We start from the raw sequence: 6,631 nt of genomic DNA on the forward strand, positions 1-6,631 counted from the left end.
CCTGACTACGTACAAACTAATTACCAAGTAAACCTATTGCTATGCTAGCTTAGCTTCAAGATAACTTGTTGATCTTGATCTTGATCTACATATACCATGACCACTTGAATCATCAATAATCTGCAAAGAAAATTTAATATATATATATATATATATATATATATATATATATACAAAGCATGATGAACACATTTTAAAATCAAAGGAAAATTAACAATATCATTTGAATCACTCAAATTATATTTTTCAAGGTAGATCAAGCAAACACTTATTCAATCTACGATCTTTGAATAATGAGATAAATTATAGTTCAGCGAATTCAATCATACATGAACATTATTAAAAAAAGGTCCAGGTATCTCCGCGGAAAATGAAACAAAGAAAAAAAAAAGTCTAGATATCGCAGCTAGAGATCTGTGATATTTACACTTAGTTCCCTATGATTCTTCCTATCCTGCTCTTTATGGTATCCTTTACAACTTTTACAAAAGAATCAGTATGTATAACTTTAAAATTCCAAATTGCATCACTTCTAACTCTCCATATTGGTATTACTAAGGCAGGATCAGCAGTTTACTGCACCCTTTTCTTGAATCTAGAGCCTTTGTAGTCCTTCTGTAGCCATTTCAGCAGGTATAACAGATCAATTTTTGAAGTTCTTATCCCCAGCCACTGCTTAATCTGGTCTAAAGCAGCCTTGCCGTAGACACAACCAAAAGACAGGTGCTCAAGAGTTTACCAGTGGCCTAGCTCTCTATTTTAAAATTCAACGCTGGAATTGGCTTACACATTATGATGGTAATTTGGTACTTTGTTGTCGTCTGAGCTCACGATCGAATTTGGAGCCTAATCCTTTTTAGGTGGAATTTTAATGACCATGGTTAAGCCATATTTAGTGTCATTTGAAAGCTCTATTAAGCCATATTTAGTGTCATTTAAAATTATTAATAGCTTCATTCAGCATTCCTCCCACTGTCATGGTCAAAGCCTAATTATTACCAAAACTGTTAAGCTTTGCAAAGATTGTCAGGTTGTATAGCGACTTAGTTGATGCTTTGAGGTATTTTATTGAGGTAAAAATAACCAAGAACAATAACTTAAGCTAATCTGATAACTGCCATGATTTCACTTGAAATAAATCTATAATTAATCTGGCAGTCGAAAGTTTAGCCTAAATATATCTATAATTAATCTGGCAGTCGAAAGTTTAGCCTAAATATGTTTGCAAACTTATTATACTTGTAGCTGTGCAAATATTTTCACTACCAGAAATTACTTTCAAGATGACAGAATTCTGATGCTATATAACTACTCGCAAGAAACAAGGATAATTACTTGAATATATACTCTATTAATCACTAACTTACAGGATCATGATGGAATGATGGATACTTACATCACATGAAGATCATTTCACAATTGTCTCCTGCATGACTTTCCTCCCAGTTACGTACTTGTGACACTCGAACATACACCTGCAGAAATGGTTGATCTGCATCGCAATAGAAAACACAAATTTCATAACTTATACCAAGAAGTATACTAAATTTATCAGTTAGACTAGTTTTTTTTATGGAGCATAGAATCACCTGTAGAAGAAATTACGGATGAAAGAATCACCCGTAGAAGCTATACAATCACACCTGCATCGATCTGTGCACAAGTTAACCATCAATATCTCAACACATAAACGTGAATGGAATGGTAGAACATAGATAAGATACATACTTCCCATCTCTAATGTGAACCGATTTACTGTCAAAGAATCACTTCTACAATAAAATCTTCCCTATATATTTGCACAAGTTAACCAACTATATGTTCAATTATTGTTACTTTGATTGGGAAATTTACCCCAGACCTTGGTAATTGGCACACAGGTCTGCAGTACCAGACAGCAGCTGGAAGATGAATCTTCAGGATGACTGAATGACTCAGACTGCTGTCACCAAATTAACTCAGACTCCAACCTGGGAGTTTTTTAAGTCCAAGAGCCTTAATTTGAGTCCATGCATCATTCACCCCCTCCCATCTATTCATAGCAGCAAAACTATGAGCTAGTTGTACATAATTTCCAGCACATGCAGGTTTCAGCATCATCATATCTCTTGCAACAATTTCTCCAAGTTTAGCATCACCCTTCATCCGACATGCATCGAGAAGTATGCCCAAAACATCAGTTGTAGGGTTAGAGAACATTTTCCAAATGAATTCATATGCCTCCCCAATCTTTCCAGCTCGACAGAGCAGATCAACGATGCAAGCTCGATGCTCAAGTTCTGGTTTAATTCCAAAATCCCGAGTCATAGAATTGAATAAGCTCAGACCTTCAGAAACCATCCCATTGTGGCTACAAGAGAAGAGAACAGAAAGGAAAATGACACGATTTGGTTGATTCCATGAAATTAGAAAATCCGAATACAGCTTTAAAGCCATCTATCTCCCCTTTTCCATGACTTCCATATCCTGTGATAATTGTGCTCCATGAAACAATATCATGTTTCGGATCCGTCAAAGTTGTTACATTGGATCATGCTTTCATAGGACTCATTCAAGAATTAATCAATCTATCAGTCAACACAAAGAGCTTTGCATCCAACCTGACAGGATAAAGAAATGAAAAATAGAGGTATCTGTCATTTGTGGATTCTTAGGTAAAAATCAAATAGTCCGCAAAAAAAAGGGAGTATTAGTATACTATAAATTATAGTAAATTTATACATAATATGTATAAGAGTCAAAAGAAATATAGCTATATTAAATAGAAAATGTTTTATATGATTTCCAGTGAGATCATACAAAACAAAGATCCGAAAGAATACTGAAATGATTAAATAAAGATCCTTGGAGGATAGTCTTCCAAGTGTTAAGTAAAAATCAGTCTGCTAATTATATTATGATATAGAATCATAAATAAGAACTGAAACTTCTTGACAGACTAGAAACTTTCTTAATACAAAAGAATCATAGATAAACACCAGATCTAAAAAAGAACAAGCCTATGACAGCAGCATAAAGCTTGTTTCATTTACCATATACTATTGTCAAAGAATGATGATGGTAAAGAGAGCACCCCTTATAGTCCTATCCAAGTTTATATAACATCAGCTTGGTGTCTAAATGAGGTATTCCACACAAACTTATAAAAGTACAATAACACTTATCCAGCAACTTACCATGTCATAAATAAATGACATTCGCCCAGGAAGAAACATCTCATTAGTTTTGGCGACACTCTGAGGCTTGATTATCCATTGGTATACAGGCTGAAAGAAATTTAAGAAAATTAGTAATCATTTAAGAAAGTCACAAACTCGAAGCTATTTGACATACTACAATCAAATAGCACCAACATCTGGAAATTAAAAATATCTGAGCACCTTTGTTGTGGCTGTCCGGTATGATACAGGCTGGTCGTCCTTAACTACCCTGAAAATGACAAAGCTTTCTTTAGGGCATACATGGAAGCAATAAGATAAGACTAAAATGATTATTTTCATACAGGCATACAGCTTCCCTCCCCCTGGCCATAACTAATTCATGTCTTTCAGCTATTTCTAGCATCTCACTGTACCATAAAACAGAAGAAAAATAACAGTGGGGAAAAAGGAGGAAGAAATATATATTTATTGGCTACTGCATTTTGTAGATTTTGAGGTCATACCAGGTCAAAATTCGATCATATTATTGGGCACCTTGCAGTTGCCGGTAATCACGGAGAAGGAGCGTTATGCGATCCTGTTTGCATATCAAATTTATTGGACGGGAATGTGCAGAAGACATTGGATAGAATTTAGAGAGACAAAATTTTCAATAATTTGGTAATTTCAGCAGGGATCTTGGGAGGTCTACTGGGGGTTGACATGGGACTTGTCTTTGAAATTTCAGGAGATTTAATCCCAAGCCCTTCTTGGTTAGTACTTAAGTAGCTAGAACTCCCACCTCCCTTATTCATATCAGCTGCTACTCCAGCAACAACTATAGATAATACAGCATCATCAGTTAAATCTGCTCACCAAATTCTATGCTACCCTCCATTCTAATTCAATCACAACCCTTACTAACCAGCAGCAACAGCAACTCAGTGAAAAACCCAGAAAAAACAGAATCAAATATGCAGTTACCTAGAAAAATATCTCTTGTTTCTTTTCCCCTTAATGGTTTTACAGAGTGCAGTAATAGAAGAATCTAATGAACAGTCTTATAACTTAGATTGTCTTTTTCTGAAGAAATGGGTATTTTGGATTGGCTTCACTTTTTCAAAATAAAAGTTCGGTGTTAAATTTTACGAAGTATAGTTTTTCTATCCATCTGTCTAATGAGGACCGTACTAAGAAGAGGATTATGCAGAAAAATACGTCAATTTAGTGATCCTCCTTCGCCAGTGGGTGGTGTGAAACATGATACATTGTGAAACTTAGGCAAGGATCTCTTTACCGGGGTTGGTATCTTGTATTAAAAGTATTTTAAATAGTCTAATAGAGAGGGGGAAAAGTACTGCTAAATCCTAACCGGTCCAACTACAAACAGTTTTCAAGGACACACAAATTCTACATTGAATATCTTGTAAAATTTTAGATTTTAGATGTATCCCTTAAATTGCTGAAAATTTGAACATATTTTCGTTGAACCTGGCGACAAATGTTCCATTAAGCTCTTGGAAAGAACATTTTGGCTCTACAGCCTTTTACGTGACTGTTCATAATTCACTGCCATTCAGTTGGAGCTAAAAAGCATGTATTCTCTATTGTCTAACTGACTTAGAGTCATTAATACAGGTTCAAATAGTTACTGAAAAAGGGCTAGCTAAAAGAACCATTTCTTGTAACCTTTTGAATAGCTGCACCAATGTTTCAATTGAAGCACACATTATCTCTTTAACACAGAATCACAGAAACCATTCTAACATTAAAATTTCAGTATAATTTAAGGTAAAACAAATAGATTGAAGGTTATAACTGAATAAAGGTTAGAGGTTATAAAACAGATAGATAAAAGGTTATAAAAGAGCCACTTTACTTGACTTGAAAGTTGTTACTTTCCCAGTTTGGAGGAAAATGGATTTTCTGGTATGAAATGCAAAGTTACATAACAATTTTAGTTGTTTAAAGGGATGTGAATAACTTAATATGGTGGTGGAAATGTTCAAAGTTCAATATTAGCATACAGTGGCATAAATACGCCAACTAAAATTACCAAATTACCCTCTCCTTCTGTTTTAACTTGTACTCCGTCCACTACGTAACGAAATAATGCAAAATTAGACAACATAATGTCACAATTAGATAGAGGTTAAGTAAGCCGGTACAACATAGTACAAACTATATTAATAACAGCATCCCCTAATAGTTCAAGAAATTAAGGAACATGCTTAAAGTTACAAGCTCAAAATTATTTGATTCCCCTTTCTCCCAATGATATTATTTAGCAAGTTTGAACCCGTTTACCAATACCCAAAAGTCGAGGAACTGAACAAATATTAACAAAAACCAGTATTTGAAAATCAACCATACACTCTAACAACAAAAATGGTCTGTCTAGCCAATGAAATTCACACCTAGGGCCTTTCTTGGCAGTATTTTCTGGTTGCATTCTACAGCAATCATATTTTTAAACAATAAAGTTGTTGAATATGAGGAGGGTTATGCTAAATCCCACTACATTGTGCCAAAAGAAACCAAAGTAAATGGTACTCTGTCGCTTACTCGTATCTAATTAATAGTAAAATACTTACAAGAACCTCAGTATACACAACAAATGAGAACTTATGAAGCAGAGAAAAGCACACCTGGTCAGCAGTGGAAAACCCCCTTATTGTATCACCTCATATAACTGCAATTCCCTTGTTACCCAGTGGCTGCAGGATGACGGCCTGTACAGCTGAAACAGTTAGAAGCAATTTGTTCGCAGAAGCTGATTTCTCGAATATATACCAGCAAATCAGGACCAGCACCCTTCTCAATCGATCTAACACGTACCCAAGCGAAGTTAAACAGCATGATACGGAAAAAAAGCCTATTGAATCACACAAAATTAAGCCTAGGTATTGAATAATATAAGCACTCAATGATTTAGACAAGTTGCTAATTTTCACATCAATTAATTACATAAATTAATAAAAAAAATGTAAAAAAACGTGCAAATTTAAGCTCAATTCTATGAATTACTCAGCAAACACAAATTACGACTATACATATTCTGGTGATGGGAAGTTCCTCAGCTTATAGCAACGAAGTCTCAGATCCTGCGTTTCTAGCAAGGATTTTCAGAACTATTGAAAAGTAACATGCATAAAAAGTGTAAACAGCATTTTGATGAGAAATTTAATGAAAACAATGGAGAAATCTATATTTCTTTGTTTTTCATCAGATTTTTATTTTGTTTTCTGCACAGCTAAACTGATCAGGACTGAGCAGAGCAGGACTGATCTGATCAGGACTGATCATATCAGGACTGAGCTGATCAGGACTGATTGTATCAGGACTGAGCTGATCAGGACTGATTGTATCAGGACTGAGCTGATCAGGACTGACCAGAGCAGGACTGATCTATTTTCTACGTCATAAATAGCCTAGGACTGATCTATTGTCATGTTATTAGCATTATCTACTTTCTAAAATCAACAGAGAGA

At 34.9% G+C, this 6,631-nt stretch overlaps 2 long non-coding RNA genes across 4 annotated transcripts; both read right to left on the minus strand.

Moving 5' to 3' along the window:
• On the minus strand, positions 1 to 2,526 carry LOC130472566 (uncharacterized). Of its 3 annotated transcripts, XR_008933133.1 has the most exons (4): positions 1,729 to 2,526; positions 1,590 to 1,653; positions 1,397 to 1,492; positions 1 to 120 (listed from the first exon to the last, which is right to left on the minus strand). It is a non-coding gene; the product is annotated as an uncharacterized lncRNA (long non-coding RNA). The 3 variants fall into 3 exon arrangements; XR_008933132.1 differs by lacking the exon at positions 1 to 120 and having other exon boundaries at positions 585 to 1,492; positions 1,855 to 2,526; XR_008933131.1 differs by lacking the exon at positions 1 to 120 and having other exon boundaries at positions 585 to 1,492.
• An 860-nt stretch (positions 2,527 to 3,386) lies between these two features.
• LOC130459458 (uncharacterized) lies at positions 3,387 to 6,343 on the minus strand. The gene is made up of 3 exons (XR_008918853.1): positions 6,194 to 6,343; positions 5,789 to 5,872; positions 3,387 to 3,429 (listed from the first exon to the last, which is right to left on the minus strand). It is a non-coding gene; the product is annotated as an uncharacterized lncRNA (long non-coding RNA).
• Between the last annotated feature and the right edge of the window lie 288 nt (positions 6,344 to 6,631).

This window comes from Spinacia oleracea, chromosome 4 (genome assembly GCF_020520425.1).
Source record: "Spinacia oleracea cultivar Varoflay chromosome 4, BTI_SOV_V1, whole genome shotgun sequence".
Taxonomy (NCBI): Eukaryota; Viridiplantae; Streptophyta; class Magnoliopsida; order Caryophyllales; family Amaranthaceae; genus Spinacia; species Spinacia oleracea.